Source organism: Dipodomys spectabilis, unplaced genomic scaffold (genome assembly GCF_019054845.1).
Source record: "Dipodomys spectabilis isolate Male_0828 unplaced genomic scaffold, ASM1905484v1 ptg000110l, whole genome shotgun sequence".
Taxonomy (NCBI): Eukaryota; Metazoa; Chordata; class Mammalia; order Rodentia; family Heteromyidae; genus Dipodomys; species Dipodomys spectabilis.
Window position 1 is genome coordinate 3,205,572 of NW_024870787.1, and position 20,627 is coordinate 3,226,198.

General features: G+C 34.7%; 1 pseudogene; it reads right to left on the bottom strand.

Moving 5' to 3' along the window:
* Nucleotides 1-16,807: 16,807 nt before the first annotated feature.
* Nucleotides 16,808-16,904, bottom strand: LOC122114785 (annotated as a pseudogene).
* Nucleotides 16,905-20,627: the final 3,723 nt, after the last annotated feature.

The window sequence follows — 20,627 nt, forward strand, 5'->3', positions numbered from 1 at the left end:
TAACTAATCCTACAACTCTGAAAAAAGAATTAACCTAAAGAAACAAGAAAATAAGTAATTAAGATCAAAATTTGAAATATAGAAAATAAAATGAAGTATACTCTTTAGTTGACTTAAGAAACTGTAAACCCTTTTTATATCAATTTTATAATAAAAAATGCATGAACAAAGAAAGAAAAACTACATTTGAACAATAACAACAGCAAAAGCATTAGTAATTGTTTGAGTGTACAAAAAAAATCGATGGAGGGGATAACAATATTCCTTCCAAAAGAAATGTACTCATTACCTTATTTATGTAACTGTAACCCCTCTGTACATTACCTTTACAATAAAATTATATTGAAATTAAAAATAAAACAAATAATATAGCAATTAAGAATTCTTAGAAGCCATTAGTTAAAAACTTTATAAAAAAATTGCCCCAAGTACCCAAGGAAATACTTTGATGATACTATTTAAATACTTAAACTTCAGCAGAAAAACAAAATGTTTAAAAACTGTTACAAATAAAGTAATAAATCAGAATATATTACTATAATAATCATTGGATGGATTTTTAGTGGCAGCCAAATATGTAAGAAATGAGGCAATATGCCATTCGTTTGCACTTAATAAGAGAATTTTCTAGGTATTTTAAAATATATCATAAGTTTAATAAATAAACTATTCTGTCACATCATACAATAATCAGATAAAGATGATATTAGAGCAAAGAACAGATTTACTAAGTTTTGGGATGTTAATGTATATACTTATTTTGGTTGTGGGAAATTGTGAGGATTTCAATTTTGGGTATTGTTCTTACTAGGCTGGCGTTATATCAGTGATTAATTTTAGGATAGGGGTTCCCTTTCCAAAAGAACATGCACCTGATCGGTCCTTTTATCCTTCCCATCATCAATGGCATCAGAGTTGCACACCAATTTGTCTAGCTTCCTGGATCCTGCAGTCCTTCCAATCTTAGTCTCTAGATAGTGAAGGATGGTGGAAATGATCCAATGCACCCAACTACAGATTGAGAAGGAAGTCCACTAAAATTTGTCCTGGTTTCTTTTCTCAAGCCTCCTAAGTAGTTAAGAGTACAGATTGGAGCCCCTGGTGCCAAGCAGTAACAGTATTTGTAAAGCAATTAGACATATATATGACAGGCTTGTGATTACCTCCGGAAAAGAATAAAAGCGGTGAAGCAAAGAGGGCAGACAGAATTTTAACTAGCTACTCATAGGGTGAATAAGCTTAGCTAGCTACTCAGGAGGCCAAGGTCTGAAGACCACTGTTCAAAGCCAGTCCAATCATGAAAAAACATGTGATTATCTCCAAAATCCAGAAGTGCAGCAGTGGCTCAAATGGTAGACCACTATCCTTGGGCACAGTTGCTTAGAGGAGGAATGATGAATGCATGCATGAGCACATGAACATGCACGTGTGTATACAGGCACGTGTGTGCACACATATACAAATGAGTATTTCAATGCAGAGTTCTTTATTTTTTTTACCTTACACTACTTTATTTCTCTATATTAGTTCACAAATTAACAAAATCAGCTAAGCACCTATTTACATACATCTCATCATGTTTCTCTAAAGTCTACTCTCTTTTTGGCATCCTGCTTTTATTTGACCCAAAAGTAAATTATTCAGGAGATCAATTCATCTCCCTCAACTCTGTAATGTTAGATGATTATTTAAGTTCTTCCTAGCAATATAATTTTGTGAAATCCTGAATCAAGCAGCATATTTCTTTCGTGAAAAGGGAAGCCTTTGGAAAAAAAATTAACTATAGGTTTTAATCCTCCTGGCAAGCATTTGGAAATTTATTATCTTCATATAATCCATTATCTGTCTGTGCATGCCAAAGACGGCTGTGAAAATAAAAAGACCCTTCTAAGCACAGAGAATTCCTATACCATTAATAGGTATGAAGGATTTTTTAATTATTATTCTGAAAATACCATACAGAGGATTTACAATTACATGGGCAAGATAATGAGTACATTTCTTATCAAGCATTGTTGCCTCCTCCTTTGTTTCCCCTTCCTATCCTTTCCCATCTCAACCCTGCTACCCCCACCCCCTGTTATACCCCACCTTGCCAAAGTTTTAAAGTTCGTTTTTTGACATAACATCTTGTACATCTCATTGTTACAGTGGGTCCAACTCTATCCTTTTTTAAACGATTTGTTTTTCCCTTCCCCTCCACAAATTATACCAACATAAAATACAGTGAAAACAGGAGCTATATCACGGGGGAGGGTCATACAAAGCAACAAAAATTCATCTTATAAATATGTTAGAAACAATCACATGAAAGAAAAAAATATTTGAATACTTATCTTGGAGTACATTTCACCTAACATCAACGAATCTTACATTTTCTGCTTGGCACAGACATATACTATTTATTACCAATAAGGGAAACCATGGGGCCTATGTGTATTTGGGCCTGGCTTACTTCACTTAATATAATCTTTTCCACGACTTTCATTTTCCTAACAATGGTGCAATGTCATTCTTTCTGATGGAGGCAAAGAATTCCATTGTGTATATATACCACAATTTCTTGATCCATTCATCTACTGAGGGGCATCTGGGTTGGTTCCAAGCTTAGCTATGGTAAATAATGTTGCCATAAACATAGTTGTGCTGGGAGCTTTAGTGTGGTCTTCTTTGTGATCATTTGGGTAAATGCCCAAAAGTGGGATTGCTGGGTCATAGGAGAGCTCTATGTGAAGTCTTTTGAGTAAACTCCATACCACTTTCCAAAGTGATTGAACAAGTTTACACTACCACCAACAATGAAATAAGGTTCCTTCTGTCCACATCCCCTCCAGCATCTGTTGTTATTAGAGTTCTTGATTTTTGCCATTCTAAATGGGGTGAGGTGGTATCTTAATGTTTTGTTTTTTTTTTTTTTTGCCTTTTTTATGGCTAGGGAGGTTGAGCATTTCTTCATGTTTCTATTGGCCTTCTTTATTTCCTCTTCAGAGAAGTTTCTCTTTAATCTTTAGCCCACTTATTTATTGGGTAGTTGTTTCTTTTAGGATTTGTTGTTGGGGGATTTAAATTTTTGGAGTTCCAGATATATTTTAGATATGAGACCCTTTTCCATTGTATGGCTAGTGAAGATCTCCTAATTCGTTGGCTTTCTATGGATCTTGCTAGCTATGTCCTTTGCCATGCAGAAGCTCTGCAATTCCATTCAATTCCATTTGTCCAACCTTTCTTTGATTTGTTGTGTTTCTGGGTCTCTATTAAGAAAGTTTCAGCCTGTGCCAATGAGATCTATGGTTTCTCCTATTCCATCCAGTAATGTTTTCAGAGTGTCTTCATGACTCTGAGGTCTTTGATCCATTTGGAGTTTAACCTGGTACAGGGTGATATATAAGGATCTAGCTTTAGTTTTCTACAAGTAGTTAACCAATTTTGAGAGCACCATTTACTGAAGAGGCTTTCTTTCTTCCATTTTATTTTTTTATCTCCCTTATCAAAGAATAGATGGGTGTAGGTCTTTAGGTTCATTTATGGGTTTTCAATTCTATTCCATTGGTCCTGAGGTCTGTTCTTGTCGAGGACCAAGCTGGTTTGATTACTATGGCTTTGTAGAAGAGTTTGAAATTTGGTATTGATTTTCCTCCAGCACTTTTCTTTCTGTTAAGGATCATTTTTGCTATTCGGGGTCTTTTATTGTCCCATATGAAATTTTGGATTGCCTTTTCTATTTCCTTGAAGAATGAGGTTGGAATATTGATAGGTATCACATTCACTTTGTAGATAGTTTTGGGAAGTATTGCCATTTTCATTATGTTGACCTTTCCAATCTAGGAACATGGGAGTTTTTGCCGCTTTCTAAGTCTGTTTTGATTTCCTTTGTCAGGTATTTAATGTTTTCATCATAGAGGTCCTTCACTCCTTTGGTTAAGTTAATTCCTAGGTATTTTATTTTTCGTGGAGCTATTACGAATGGAGTTGCTTTCCTAATTTCAGCCACAATTTTCTCATTGTTGGCATACAGAAAAGCCAATTATTTTTGAGGGTTAATTTTATACCCTGTTACTTTGCCAAAGTTCTGAGTCATGTTGAGTAACTTGGGAGCAGAGTCTTTAAATACAAGATCATGTCATCTGCAAAGAGGGAGAGTTTTACTTCTGCTTTCCCTGTTGGGATTCCCTTTATGTTTGCATCTTGTCTTATTGCTGTAGATAGGCATTTTAATACTAGATTGAAGAGCATTAGAGAGAGTGAGCATCCTTGTCTCGTTCTTGAGTTTAGAGGAAATAGCTTTAGTTTTTCACCATTGAGTATAATGCTTAATGTAGTTTTGTCATACACATCCTTTATTGTATTGAGGAATGTTCCATGGATTCCTAATTTTTCCAGGACCTTCACCATAAAGGGGTGTTGGATCTTGTCAAAGGCTTTTTTCTGCGTCTATTGAGATAATCATGTGGTTCTTGTTGATGTGATGAATAATGTTAATTGATTTGCATATATTGAAGCATCTTTCCATCCCTGAAATGAATCCTGTTTGCTCATGGTGTATGATTTTTGGATGAATTGTTGAAGTGGATTAGCCAAAATTTTGTTGAGAGGCTTTGCATCAATGTTCATCAAAGAAATGGGTCTATAGTGCTCTTTCTTTGATGAGGGTTTTGGGATAAGGGTTATGATGTCTTCATAGAAAGTGTTCGGTAGTCAACTTTCTCTTTCAATTTCATTGAAGAGTTGGAGGAGTATTGGTGTGAGATCTGCTTTGAAGGCCTTGTAGAATTCTGCTGTAAAACCATCTGTTCCTGGGCTTTCCTTAGATGGGAGATCTCTTATTGCTGTTTCTATTTCAATGCTTGATATGGGCCTGTTAAAATGGTTTAACTCATCATGGTTTAGTTTCGGCATGTCAGTATTTGCCAGGAAAAGGTCCAATTCTGCCAAGTTCTCAAACATATTAGTATAAAGTTTTGAGCAGTATTCCTTTATAATATTCTGAATCTTCGTTGTTTCTGTAGTGATGTTGCCATTCTCATCACTGAATTTATTTATTTGGGTCTGTTCTCTTCTTTTTCTGATAAGATTTTTTAAGGGTCTGTCAATTTTGTTAATTTTTTTCAAAGAAACTTCTCATTTTGTTGATTCCTCCTATGGTTTTTTTTTTTGGATTCTAATTCATTTAATTCTGATTGAATTTTAATTATTTCTTTCCATCAACTGAATTGGGTTTATCTTGATGCTCTTTTATAAGGAGTGTCAGATCTCATCAATTGTTGGTTTTAGATCTCTCCAATTTGTTGATGTAGGAAATCAGAGCTATAAACTTGCCTCTGAATCGTGCCTTTGCTGTGTCCCAGAGGAGCAGATAATCTCTGTGCTAATTTTTTTGAATATCATGAACATTTGATCTTCGTTTCTAAGCTCTTCCATGACCTACTGGTGTTTCAACAGTGTGTTTTTCAGCCTCCGTGTGTTACTGAATTTTCTTTGGTGGTTTTTTGTGTTGAGTTCTAATTATATTCCCTTTTGGTCTGAGAGAATGCAAGATATGAATTCAATGTTTCTGAATTTTGACAAGTTTGATTTGTGACCTAAATTGTGGTGTATTTTGGAAAATGTTCCATGTGCTGCTGAGTAAAAAGTGTACTCTGATGCTGCTGGATGAATATTCGCTAGATGTTTGCTAAATCAGGTGATGTATGCACTTGTTTAGATCGGTGGTTTCTCTGTTGAGTTTTTGCAGAGTTGATCTATTAAGTGGGGATAGTGGTGTGTTAATGTACCCAACAATTAATGTCTTTGGATCTATGTAAGATTTAAAGTAGTATTTCTTGGATAAATTTGGGTACACTATTGTTTTGCAAATATTTAGAATTTTAATATCCTCCTGAAGGATTGATCCCTTAATTAGTATGTAGTAACCTTCTTTATCTCTTCTCAATAATTTTAATTTGAAGTCTATTTTATCTGATATTAGGATTGCAACTCCTGCCTGTTTATGGGGGCCGTTTGCTTGGTAGATTTTGTTCCAGCCTTTCACTTTCAAAATGTTTTGGTTTTTTATGGGCAAGTTGTGATTCCTGAAGGTAGCAGATAGAAGAATCTTGCATTTTAAACCAACTAGACAGTCTATGTCGCTTAATTGGAGAGTTACATCCGTTAATATTGAGAGATAGGACTGAGACGTATTTGCGTGTTCCTGCCATTTTATCCAACTTCTGGGGGCTACGCCTACTGGGTTCTTCCTATGGTTCTTCCATTCTGTTTGGGTGTGGTTTCTTGACCTTTATTGTGGTCTTGTTGGTTTTCTATATGTAGGACATCTTTAAGTATCTTTTGTAGAGCTGATTTGGTGGAGATATATTGTTTGTTTTTCTTTCCTATGGAAGATTTTTATTTGACCTTCCATTATGAAGGAGTGTTTAGCTGGGTAAACTATTCTTGGTTGATAGTTGTTTGTTTTTAGGGCATGACATACATCATTCCATGCCCTTCTTGCTTTAATTGTCTCTGTTGAGAAACCTGAGGTGGTTCTAATTGGTTTTCCTTTATAAGTGGCTGATCTTTTCTCCTTGACAGCTTTAAGGATCTTTTCCTTGGTCTGAATTGATCATGTGTGGTTTATAATGTGACAATGGGCTGTCCTGTTCTTGTCTCGTCTATTTGGAGTTCTAAAAGCTTCTTGTATCTGAATATGCCTATCTTTTTGCGTGTTGGGAAGTTCTCTGCTGGGATCCTGTTAAACAAATTTTCTAGACCATTAAATTCTGTCTCTATGTGCTCCTCTACACACCTTTCCCTTATATAAGGCCTTCTGATGGTGTCTTCCAAGTGTTGAATCGATCTATCTTATTTCTTGAATTTGTCTTGGATAGTTGTATGTTCTTTCTCTATAATACCTAGGCTGTCTTTAATGCCGGAGATTCAATCTTCTGCATGGTCTAACCTACTGTCATGACTTTCTACTTTATTTTTCATTTCTTTTCCTTCTAATTGGTCAGCTTTTATGGCTTAAAATTCTTTGTTGGAGCTTTGTTTTAGATCTTGTATGAAATTCTTTACTTCCTTCATTTGGTGTTCAGTGTTTATTCTCAAATCACTTAGTTGATTCGTTATGGTTTCCTTGGACTCCGATTCCTTCTGTTGGGCTCCATTCAGCATTCCCTTTGTGGTCTCCCTGATTCCTTTCAAGTGTCTCTTTATGGATTCCCTTAATGTCTCTATTGACCTTTGTCTATTCTCATCCCTCTCTTGCAATTCTTGTATTATTCTTTGATTAGATTTCTCACGTTCATGCAACTTCTGTAGTTCACTTTGGCTGAACTCAGCCTGCTCACGAATTCCTTTATTTCTCTTTGAGTGTTCTCAACCTGCTCATGCAATTCCAGTATCAATCTTTGAGTAGCTTCCTCAAGCCCATGAGTTTCCAGTTTTGATCTTTGGTTTGCCTCCTCTCACTCCCTATCACGCTCACACTGAGTCCTTTGCAGGGTTTCAATCTTTTCATTCACCATGTTTAACAGTAGCATTTGTAGAGCTTTTTGAGAACTCTCTGGATTATTCATTATCTGTTCTGTCACCTCATTATCTTGAGTGGGAATTGAGATACCCAGACTTGCCATTTTCCATGTGTTTTTCTGGCTTGTTCTGCCCATTTGGGATGAAAGTATTGCCAGTTTTGTTCGAGACCACCATTTTAAGGAAAGCATCAACCAAAGTCCTGTAATTGCATAGCCAAAAGTCTGTAGATACAATCTAGTTCAACAGATACAGTCTATTCAACATTAAACAACTATGTATTAATGGGCTATGAATAGCAAAGAAGAATTTGACACACCAGGAATTATTATGTTTAGGGAGAATGCTGGGGAAAAATAGGGTTAGAGGGATATGGAAAGGTAAAAGGAGAATAAAATTAACCAAGTCCTAACCTCACAGACGGAAATGGAACAGAAAGAATAATAGGAGAGAGAGAAGAAAAAAATTGAAAACAGAGACAAGAAAAAAATGGAAAGACAAATATTTAAATTTAAAAAGTGAAACTCTTAAAAGTAATGAAAATTTAAAGAAGTAATATTGAGAGATGAACGGGGATAGGATGAGAGGCAGGGAGGGATACAAAGGAGACCTGAAAAAATAAAAAATAAAAATACTTCAAATATTGTATAGGTATAAATAGATATTACTGCTATTATGGAATTTAATCCTAAGATGTTTTGAATTGAGTAATACATTTTTGGATTAACTATGTACGCAATTGGGGGATAAGGTCTTATAATCAATGACAGGTGTATATGAGGATGAGCAGAACAACAAATAATTCATGCAAAAAGAACAAATGATGAAAAAGTAAAACGAATGAGAAAAAGGAAGAATAAAAAAGACCAAAAGTCAGTAGAGATTTTTTTTAAAACACACACACACACACACATATATATATATATATATATATATATATATATATATATATATATATACCTAAAATAAAAGTTATAAGAGGAGGAAAAAACGATTAATAAAAACAATTTTTTATAAGTAAAAGGAAAAATTTAGAAAAGATACACAAAAAAGACTTCTTTGATTTTGTTTTTGGGGGGTTGATGGGAAGATCCTGTATCTCCCTTGTGACAGTAACCAGTGTCTTGGTGGAATCTCTGGTTTGCTTGTGGTGTTTGGTTTTCTGTGGCTAGATTGGTTTCTTAAGTCAGTTTGTTTGGGCAGGCAGAAAAAACATCTGTTGGTTTACCCAGAAGTTTGTGTTGCTCCTCCCAGGCTAGTTCAGTGGGAGGGAGATCTGCTTTGAGTATCACAAAAGAGGGAAATGGCTGTTTCCTCTAGTTTGGAGTTGCTATGATAAGGCTGGGTTCTGGGTAAAGTTGAGGCCTTTCAGCAAACAGTAGCTTTTCCCTGAGGGTCTAGCTTCTGAGACATTCACAGAGCCCAGCCTGGAGCCATTCTCAGGGTTCATGTTTACTGAGTTTCAATTGATTGTCAGGGCTGTTGTAGGGAGGGGCAGCCTCTGGCTCTGTTTACCCAGTGAAGAAAGCCACTCTTTCGGGGGTGTAGCTTTCTCTGCCTGGTTGTGGTGACTTTCCCATGAGTGGAGTTGAGAATGGCAGGTCAGGGTAGGTATTTGTGACTAGCTAAATGACTCTTTTGTTTTCATCAAAGGACTGAGTTGGAACTAGCTGCTTAGCCAGGCCTTTGTCTGTATCAAAGATGGATATCTCCAGTGTTGGGGGAAGGGGTGGCCTTCCCTCCTCTGCTCCCTTTGAGAAGGAGTGAGGATGTCAGTTTTGCACTCACGCTGGAGTGTTGGTTCCTGGGTAGCCTCTGGTGTGCTATCTGCTGGATGAAAATATCTGCTACTTGTCAGGTCTTGCTGGTGTTGAGTAAAATCTGCATCTGGCACATTTGTCCCAGACTCTCTGGCTTGTAGGTATGGTGGCTATGCATGCCACCGCAGCCGCCACAGCCACCACAATCATGACTGCTGGAAAATGTTCAGATCTGTCACCTTACCTGTATTTTCCTTCTCTGGCCAAACTCTCTGTACTGTGATGGCACACTTGGAGTGCTTAGGGGTGTTCACTGGAACACTAGAATTGCTTTCTATGTTAGAGCTTGTTTAGCCACCAGGTTCTCCTCTGCCATCTTCTTGAAATTCCTGAAGGTGTTTAAATATTACTGGAATTCTATTGGAATAAATAATGTTCACCCTGACTATCTTGAGAAAGAAAAATTGGTTTTTCAGCACTATTGGTAAGAACTTGAGTGAAACAAATGAAAGGAAAAATGAGGAACAACTCAACACATACATTCAAAAGAAACAAAACAACCCAAGAAAACACAAATTAACTCAGTACTCAAGAACCTGCAGGAAATGCAAAGATTTTTAAAAAATAGCTATGATAAGCTTATGAAAATCCTGACTACATGGGAGTCTACTGTTGTGAGGATAGTGGTTAAAGCTCAGACTGGACAGAAAGAACTGTACACAATGCCAGGCACCTGTTATTCTAAATTCCAGGAAGAATAACATGAAGTAGACTGAGCCCACTATCATACACAAGTAGGAAGCCAGATTCTATCTGAAAGTTAATCAGGATACTTTAGGGCTGGGGGCATGCCAAAGTGGTAAGAACATCCATTTAGGAGACACAAGACACTCAATTCAAATTCTACTATTATGGGTATTAAAGAAAAAAGTTATGACTTTAAATAATGGGAATAATTGCAAGATTTGAATATTTGAGTGGAGAAAAATTCATGAGAGAGATAGAGTTTACCCACGTTGCAATGCTTTCTACTTAAGTGATAATATTATGTGCTACTCCAGACATAACAGAGTTACCTTGCAAATGAGCATGGATGTGTATTGGGGTGAAGGAAATACTTTACTTCCACAGGTGTAAATTAAATACTTTTTTGGGGTGGATTTTAGTTCTTGAACTAAGAGTCTGGGTGATATCTCTGAGTCTTAGTTCAAGAACTAAAATCCACCATCGAGAACTTATGGAGCCCAGATGCCCTTTACCAGAGGGATGGTTGGAGAAAGTGTTGCTCATATACACAATTGGATTGCACCCATCCATTATAAAGACTGTTACAGCATTTGCAAAGAAATGGATAGATCTAAAATTATGTTAAGTAAACGAAGTCAGAGCCAGACATACAAAGGATGCGTATTTGGAAGCCAGAATTTTATGCAAGTTAAACAACAGTATTAATCAAAGCATGCTATTTGCAGAGGAGTATTTAAAAGGTGTAATTTCTTATAAAATTGAACTTTTAATCCAACAAAATGAATACCAGGAAACTATCACTTGGAAAATGTGAGGGGAAGACAAATGGAAGGAATAAAGAGACTTATGGAAGTAGAGAGTGAAGCCATAATATTCAATGCAGATAGCATGAAACTAGAAAAAATGAAAGTGGGTAAGGTTTGGAAGGATGTGAGAAAGTTGTGTAAAGATCCATTGTATTATAAACTGATTCGTTGAATGGAAAACCCTTCGTGCAACTATTTAATAAAAATATAATTTAAAAAATGGAGACATCTGATCTTAAACCATGAGTCAATATGATAATTTCCTTCTCAGAAATTGTCTTTGCAGGTATTTACCTCTTACTGACATAAAATTGAACAACGTAATGAATTTCAATACATCACTTTGCATATCCTAAATAGACACAATATAAAAATCACAGTAAAAATATTAGAATATATCACATGATAAAATAGCAGGTAGAAAGTATCAAACTCTGATTGTTTTTCCAAGTACTTTACCTTTGGTATCTAATTTAATCCTAGCAATAATCCCATAAAGTGGAACTACCTCTATTTTTAATTCTAAGATTATGTTATTTAAGTCTTCAGAGTTGGAATTACTAGTACAATATTGCACACATGGTAAGTGTTAGCCTGCGTTTCATTCCCACCATATCAAATAACCTCATTCTATTTTATAACTAAATACCATCACTCAGTCTACTAATTCTAGTAAAATTTCCCAACTTATTGTGCACACTTAATAATATTTCACTTTATCTTTGTTAGAAAAGAGGTAACTAAGCCGGACACCCGTGGCTCACGCCTATAATGTTAGCTACTCAGGAGGCTGAGATCTGAGGATTGTGATTCAAATCCAGCTTGGGCAGGACAGACAGTGAGACTCTTATCTCTAATAAACAACTAGTAAACTAGAAATGGCACTGTCGTCCAAGTGGTAGAGCGATCGCCTTGAGTGGAAGAGCGCAGGGACAGCACACGAGCCCAGAGTTCAAGCCCCATGACCAACAACAACAACAAAAAGAAAATAAGTATCAGTAATATAAAAACTCCAAGTTCATAATCAATTGATACCTCCCTGCAGAAAGGAACTGCTAAACTATAACATTCTTGATTTCTACCTCAAAATAGTAGAAATCATATTTTATCCCTTCACTCAACACTGCACTGCCTGGGGACCCCATCTCTGGTTACCACAGTCTTACTGAAAGAATGACCTGCCCAATTCCTGATGGAAACAGACTGCAGGTCTTTTGGAGCAATCATTTCCACACTGTAGCTCACCTAAATTGTTTACCATTAGAAGTATTTTGATTGCTTTTCATACCCAACATTTTGAGAGAAATGTACTACTTTAAAATGTTATTAAAGAAAGATATAAAAATCACTTTTGACCCCAGATAAATCACTTTTGACCTTTCATATACCCAAAAATGCAGTCTGACTTATCACTAATGTTAGGAACGAGCGATTAAAAATCATAGACACCAAGACCTAAGTATGAATTAAAGACTCTCCAACTTGTGAATACAATTAGTTTAAAAAGACATCAATACTACTGCACTTTTAATTCCCTATGATAATAATGATTCCCTATGATAATGATAATGATAATGGTAAACTATTAACACTTAAAAATAACTCATGTTCTTGGGAGTAGGACACAAAACACAAGGTTATTCCTAATCATTTTAAAAGAACATTATTTATACTAAAAGTTCATTCATAACTATAAAGATTCTAAAACTAACTGAAGTTTAGAGACACAAAGGAAATAATTTTACTGCATCATGTACATTCAATGGACTGTTAATAGAAAACAAAGTTATACTAATAATTAGCTTACCCAATTCACTTACATTCTTTTATTCTATTCCATTTACTTTCATAAAAACTGTCTTTTCATAAAATGACGCATAAAAAAGCCTATATATCCACTTACATTTTCAGATCTTAACAATATTTATTTCAGAAATTTTAGCTCTATAGTCAATGTACTGAAATAATACTAAAATATTCAAAGGATTTTATGAAATTGTAAGACTTTCTCTGGGATGTTATGTATACTGGAAAAGATATTCAAAAAGCCTTATTTGTTAGTTGCCGTAGTTATTCCCACCAAAAAGCAATTAGTAAAGATCCCTGTGCATATACAAAACACCTTCAAACGCATCCACAATCTGGACATCACACATGCTTTTTGTTTGTTCGTTTTTGAAAGGAATATCTAACAAGCATATCCACAATACTTATTTTCAGTCAATAAGATGGGATATTCAAACGTAATATGGGTTTGATTATCTCTTAGTGAGAATAGATATGATCTTGCAAAGAAAGTTATTTTCAACAGAAATCCGGAGTTTATCCAACTTGTGTTTCACAGGAATAACCAGAGAGTAATACCTGTTTGGTCAAGTAGGTCCAAATCACTCCATGAGTGTATCTTACAAATATAACCAATTTAAGAGGTCAAATACCTATTTTGTACTGACAATCATCTTACAGCAATAACTTACTACCTAATTATGTCTGTATCTTCTTACCTAACATACAGTAAGAGCTGAAACGGTCTCTTTGTCTAACTTAATGTTGTAAATGCTTTAATTATGATGGCATTATTATTAGACAAATAAAATTTACAGAAGGGTGGTTTCACTGAAATGACATGACAGAACACTGATAAATAAAACATTGCAACACAGTTAGCTCTTTGCAGCCTCACCCTGTCCACATTGGCAAGCAACATTGCAACAGCACACGCACACATATACACATACACACATGTTCACACATGTACACACACATATACATGCATGCTAAATTCAGGGATTATTGTACAAAAAAATTCAAATAAAGTATTAGTGATTAGGACAAATGATAATATGCCTTATTACAAAATAATACATAAACCATCACCACGCATGTTACATTTTACCTGCCTCTCCACATGTGACCACTTCATTTATTTTTAATTAATTAATTACCTTATTAATTAATTCATTTGTTTGGTGCTAATACTAGGGCTTGAACTCAGGGCCTGGCTTTGTCCCAGAATTTATTTTTTGTTTCAGTTTTCTCAAGGCTAGCATTTTATTGCTTGTACCACAGCTCCATTTCTATCTTTTGCTGGTTACTTTCAAATCAGAATCTAATGAACTTTTTTTTTTTCTTGGTCTGCTTTCAAACCACAATCCTCAGATTTCATCTTTCTGCTTAACTACTACTAAAGACATAAGCCATCAGTGTGGCTTCTACTTTTTCCTCTAGAGTTATCTAATGCACATACTTAGATAGTAATTTAAAAATGAGAGTATAGAAGCAAGATGTACAGTGATGATACTGTCCTGTCAGAAATTCAAGTTAGTAATGTAAATTTATTCTTAAGACCATACACAAAAAATACCATGATATAGTGTAAGAGAATTCACTATTGAACATATGAGCCTTAAGAGCTTTCTAATAGATCCATTATTTATTGGTACCCAACATTAGAAAAATGTATGAGGCATTGGTAAAATAGAAGTCCTTTGCATGACTACATACATTCCTTGTTTTTTTAAAGACACTTCCTTTCATCTAAAAAGGAGGCCTGTCTATTGTCTTCATGTGATTTTGATGATTGAAAGTGCTTAGTGAGAAGGTCAAAATGTATTAGTAGTCCTTAACTATCAATTCTCATTTTTCTTCTTGTAGAATATAATGATCAAATCAATAGTTCAGTATCAGCCAACAATAGTTCAGAATCATGCTTCCAGTGCAAGTGGATCACCAGGAAGAAATCCTCAATACCAATTTCCACAAAGTTTTGTCACAGATACAATCTCCCTGCCTTCTCTAGCTGCTTTACTACCTTCTTACTCCTTCATTGTACAGCAAAAATATGATTCAACTGATTTCAGTCAGATCTGTTACTAGAATTATCAAGGAATTAGTTTATTGTCTGTAATTTGGTCAAAGGTATGTCTCTTTATGTAGGCTACTAAAAATGTATTTACTAATTTCAAGTAAATACATAAATTCTATTTCCATCTTTTTTAAAAATTAAAACTTTGTTTGCTCTATAAATTGATCAGAGGCATGGTTTTTGTGGCTAGCTAGGTCATTGCACATCTGTCTCTTTCTCTCTCCCTTTCTAGGTTCTCATAGATAATATGATTGCCCATAATTATCCTAATTTGTTTTGCTTTTATATTTTTGGTTGCATCAATTCATTTTTTGCTCTGCCATTTTCCAAATCATTTATATAGAAGGCATTATTTCCTATTTTCTCATTCTTAGAATAAGCTGCACATGAAGATATCACTGGTTCTCATTTTCAGTGTGTACATTTGAATACGGAGGAACATCTTTCCTCTGCTCTCCATCAATTCCTTACTCTCCAATTAGAATAATTTCGAATTGGAAAATCGGAAAAATAGAAAATAAATCATGGTGAATAAACAGACGCAGAAAATTCACCGGATATTTCTGACCAGTAAAACCAATGTGAACTATTAGGAAATACATGGACACCTCATTCCCACGGGCACTCAAAGTATCTGGTTAGGCAATTCTTAGGAATATTAGGAAAAAGATGAAAAAGTAAGGAATGGTATCAATTGCAAATGCAATGGAGAAAGATCCCAGCAAATTTCTTCATTGGGCTGCCAAAAATATTCAGCTTACTACAGTGCGGAGACTTCTTTCCCAAAAGGCCACTCATGTGAATAGTAGGGATGACGATGAGTATACGCCACTTCATCGAGAAGCCTACAGTGGACATTGTCAGTGAGTTGGTGTCTCAAGCGTCACATGCAATAACTGTAGATGACTGAACACCCCTGCACAGTGCATATACGTGGAATAATACCAGAATGGCTTCTTTCTTATTTCATCACGATACAGATACCAATGCCCAAACTAAAGGCCTCTTGACCCCCTTATATTTTCCTGCTGAGAATTGAGATAGAAAAGATACGCTGGATCTCCTTCTGTTGAACCATTATATACAACCAGGCCTGAAGAACAACATAAAAGAAACTGCATTTGCTATTGCCAAAAGGATAACTATGTATCACTATGTCTATGAAGTTGTGGAAAGCTGTACAAATTATTCACCTAAGTCCTAATGGTCGGGTTAAGTTTCTTAAATTTCAAAAATGCGAGTCCATCTTTTGTGTCCCTACAAAATATTTTCACAATCCAAATATGAGGAATATCTTTTTCTTTTTGGTCGGTCATGGGGCTTGAACTCTGGGCCTGGGAGATATCCCTGTGCTCTTCAACTCAAGGTGAGGACTCTACCACTTGAGCCACAGCTCCACTTCCAGTTTTCTAGTGGTTTATTGGAGATTAGAATAGCATAGACTTTCCTTCTCAGGCTGGCTTTGAACCATGATCCTCAGTCTCCTGTGTAGCTAGGATTATAGGCATGAGCCACCAGTGCCCGGCAAGACCAATATTTTACTGTAAAAATTCATGGATTCTGTGGAATTCTTCCAAGCGAATTGCCTGCATTGGATGTCAAAAAGTATTCAATAGTTTTTGTATACATGTATAATGATTTCTTCAGAGTTTGTGATTTTTTAATCAGAAATAATTTTAACTTACCTGTTGAAATGAGTAGTACAGGAACTACAAGATTTCTGGTGCTTGTCTGAAAAAATATATTTTAAAATATTCTATATTCTATGTTTGCATAATGTTCATAATTTATTTTATTGTCTCCTAGATATACTTTGAATTCTACATTATTTTATAATATATAGGTTCATTAATGTGTCCTTTCCGATTGCATTCCATATAGAAACAGTTTGATTCCTTTTTTTTTCTAGGTCATAATATTATTTTCTTTGGGATAAAATAACAATGTTGTCTAATTTGAAAAGTTTTGTAAAGTTTATGGTATGTAAAAGCCTTTCAGAGGTGAAGATTTAATACACTGATATCAAACTAAATTGAATTATATAAATTACTTGTATTGTTACACTTGTAATTTTGTAATCAACTTTTTAATAACTGTTTTTCATTTCTTGCATCTGAAGAGTGAAAAATATGGAATACTTCTCAAATTTTCATATTATCCTTGTGCAAGTGCCATGTTAATCTCTGTATTTTAATTTGAGTATACGTACTGCTGAAGCATGTAGTATCCTCTAAATTTAAGTAGTTAATGATGCAATCTTTATACAGGCTTATATCTATGGATGCCTACCTGTAACAAGGAAACCTTATTATTCCTAACAATGCTATCGATCTTATTTCCCTAAAATTCTGTGAATAGTGGAAAAAATTATATTGATCAGTCGATTGCTCACATTTGCAAATTTTTTTGTCAATGATTATCTTAAGTCTTTTTATTCGGAATTTGATCGTACTCTCAATTATTTATAGATAGGTCCAAAGGTGATGGCTTTTTCAAGTACTTATTTATCCAACTGAATTAGCTTTGTGGACCTAATGGATTCAAAGTAAGCGTTGCTTAAGAGCTACTTCTAAACTTATTCAGCTGACATTTTCTCAAATGAGGTGTTACTGGCACAAATGTCTACCTGAGCCTTTACCCTTCTTCCATGTGGGAACAGATCAACCAGAATATCTTACACTGACAGCATAGATTGTCTTACTGGAACAAAACTCATCTTGGTTACAAGGGATCATAGAGAGCTGAACAGTTCAAACAGAACTGTTCAGACTAGAAGGTATTTTATCAAATTATAATTGTTTATTATATCTTCCATTTCAAAAGTAGCTAAAGCCAAGAAGGTGAAAAAATTGTTAGTATGCATGATTACTTAATGTCCTGGCCTATCTACCATCCAACTGGGCAGGAACTTACACTACTGCCTTTTTATCACCAAATATTTTCATAGTTGCAGAAGTCCATGTGTTTCTCCTCATTATTAGGCATTAAATTCATAATGTTTTAATCACAGTGTTTCCTCTTGCCTCCATGCTGTGAATCTACAAATGGTAAAGCTTTAGGTCTAACTATATCAAACACTGAGGTAGAGATAATGGAATAATACTTTAAAACAGAGTTGCCTTTGATACAGTAACTACAACAGAACAACGCAAAACGTGTGCCTTTTAATTATATTATATATAGTTATATATTTTATATTTATATGTGCTGATCTTATATTTCACACAGTGAAACTTACTAGAATTAGTTGATAATTTGACAAATAAATTGATATTTATTTATTCCAATAAATAGAATTGGAATATAAATAATTAGGTTTAAAATTATATATTAGAATATAAAAAGTATCAATGCAATGTCTTTAGTATAAACTTGTGATACATTCCAACTGTTCTTGGTCTTCTGAATCCACATGGTAAAAAAAACAATGTTTTCCGCTAATCTATAATGGATTTTAGTCTGCTGTTCTGTTTATTGTTTTAACTCGCTTGTCCCAAACTGTCTTTCTCCATATTTCTGAAGAATTCCTACTGATTATGCCCAAATTTTGCTAAGATGTCTAAAAAATATTATTCTTCTGCAGTACCCATGGGTCCTAGGATCCCAGGTCCCAGTTACCTGCATCATCAGATAACAAGGGCAATACTTCTCACCCAGGCCCATGCAACATGTCAACACAAAGTAATTAAAGATCCATCTCAATTTCTCATTTCCTATGTTTCAGGGCCCCAATTCCTTGAGATCCAGGAATTGGCAGTAAGCAATTGTGAAATGCAAGGCAACTTAAAATGAAGGATGAGCACAAAATTTGAGAGAAAGTACTGTAATTCAAACATTCAACTTACAGATGACCAGCCAATATGAGTGAACAAGTTCACAAAGTGTCATAAGATTATTTTAATACCCCTCCCCTATGATTAATGAAAGATTTTATTCCAATATAAGTGGGCCAAAAAATAGTTCCTGGAAGGAAAATTCGATAATTGGTCTACCAAAGCCCGGAAAACTTTACTTAGAGGTCAAATGTAATTCAGAAAAAAATATTTGAAGCACTAAGGAGTGCTTCAAAACACTGGAACTTCAGTACAACATGGTTCTGTGGTATAAAAATGTCACTCTCAAACCAATGATAATCTATATTTAATCTCCTGAAAGTGTATTCCTTTTCAAATAAACTTTTTAAAATCACATTCGCCAAAATAACATTTGACAAGTTGATGATACTTAGTGACTTACAAATTTTTCAAGTGTAGAGAGCATGTTACAATAGAGTTGAATTATTTACACAGCACTAATGCCAAACACGTTCAACCATTCATTAAAGTGTAGAAATAGTATCACCCACATTTTGTGTTTTTCAGTAAGGGCCTTCCAAAAATGTGTTAAATAGATCAGCCTCCTAAATATCAAACCCAACCGTGAGCTAATAAATTTCATCATTTAATAAGGTATATTTAAAAAAATCACAAATAGTTGCCTTATCATATGTTATTTTATGTTTTCTCTCTGTCTAACATAGTAAGAAATGACTTTAAGTCTTGATTATGGGTACTCATCAGAGATATGACAAACCTAATATCTGTCTTCTATTTCTATAGTATTCCTCTCTAGGTGTAAATTTTAATTTTCTTCTATTTCCAAAACTTATAGGTAGTAGAAAATATTATTCCTTGTAAAATAAAAGAATCACACCATTGTACATAGCCATTTATAAAAATTCATAGTTAGGAATACATTCTAAGCCATTTTTTAACTTTTTTTTTTTATTCTCATCCAAATGGATGAGAATAAAATCATGTTTAGGTGCCTCACGTCTCCAGTCGTGCAAATTGTTGATGCCGATGAATGAATTATGGAAATATAAGCTGACATCAGTTCAAGAATATGCAGGATTTAAAGTCCATGGAATGTATATAAACCTTTCAAAGTATTAATAGACAGTTTAACAGAATGACTATCACGAAGTTGAAACCAGAATGGAAATATACTAAAGACATAGAATGAATGAAAAATGAACAAGGGGCAATAAAGCTAGAATAGTCAATGTACACATATGATGAAGGAAGTGGTAAATTGGAAATAAGTCTTGGAGAAAGGATTGGTTGAGAATGATGGAAGGAGTGACTCTGATCTAGGAGCATTGGACAATTAGATGGATATATTTAATTGTAACACAATTGCACAACCTTTTAAAATTCAGTTAAAAAACACGAAAAGAAACAAAAACACACAAAAATCACAACCAAACAGCAATCTCTAGAGAGTATGAAAATGACCTCTCAAAATTTTAATCAGTTAATGAATGGCAGTCTTGGGAAAAGCAAGCAAAGCTGTTCAAAGAGGGAAGTTTGGGATAGGGGAGAATTTTGAACAGAATTAAATAGATTGTCTAGGGTTATAAATCACCTACATCTGCTGCAAATAGTATCTTTCTTCTACGAGTTTTCTGTCTGAACTGGATAATCCAGTTCTGAGACGCACTTGGTAGCTTGTTAGGATAGAATGGAAGAAACAAGATCAAGAACCCATTACTCCACTGGAGAGAAAACAATCCTCTATATTTTCTCTAATCTCTCTTCACTACTCTTTCTTCATACTTTTAAGTCAATTGATTTTGAATTATATTTTTCCTTCTTTCTTCTGGCAAAGTAATTGTTCAAAGTAATTCATTAAATATTATTTGCCATTTTCTTCTTTCATGCTGTTTAATTGGCCAAGTGAGTACATTAACCTTCCCTCTTGCATTTGGTCGCCATGAAACAACATATATGTTAATGCTGAGAAATCTAATGTAAAACTTTGTCTCCAGTCCAAGAAGCTGTGCTCACAAATATTTGGCTATATTTTTTTCTTTTACCTTGAAAGACTTCTTGTGTCTAAAGTGCCCACAAAAATAAGTACTCCATCACTTGTTGGTTCAATCAGAATTGTCTAACCTCAAAG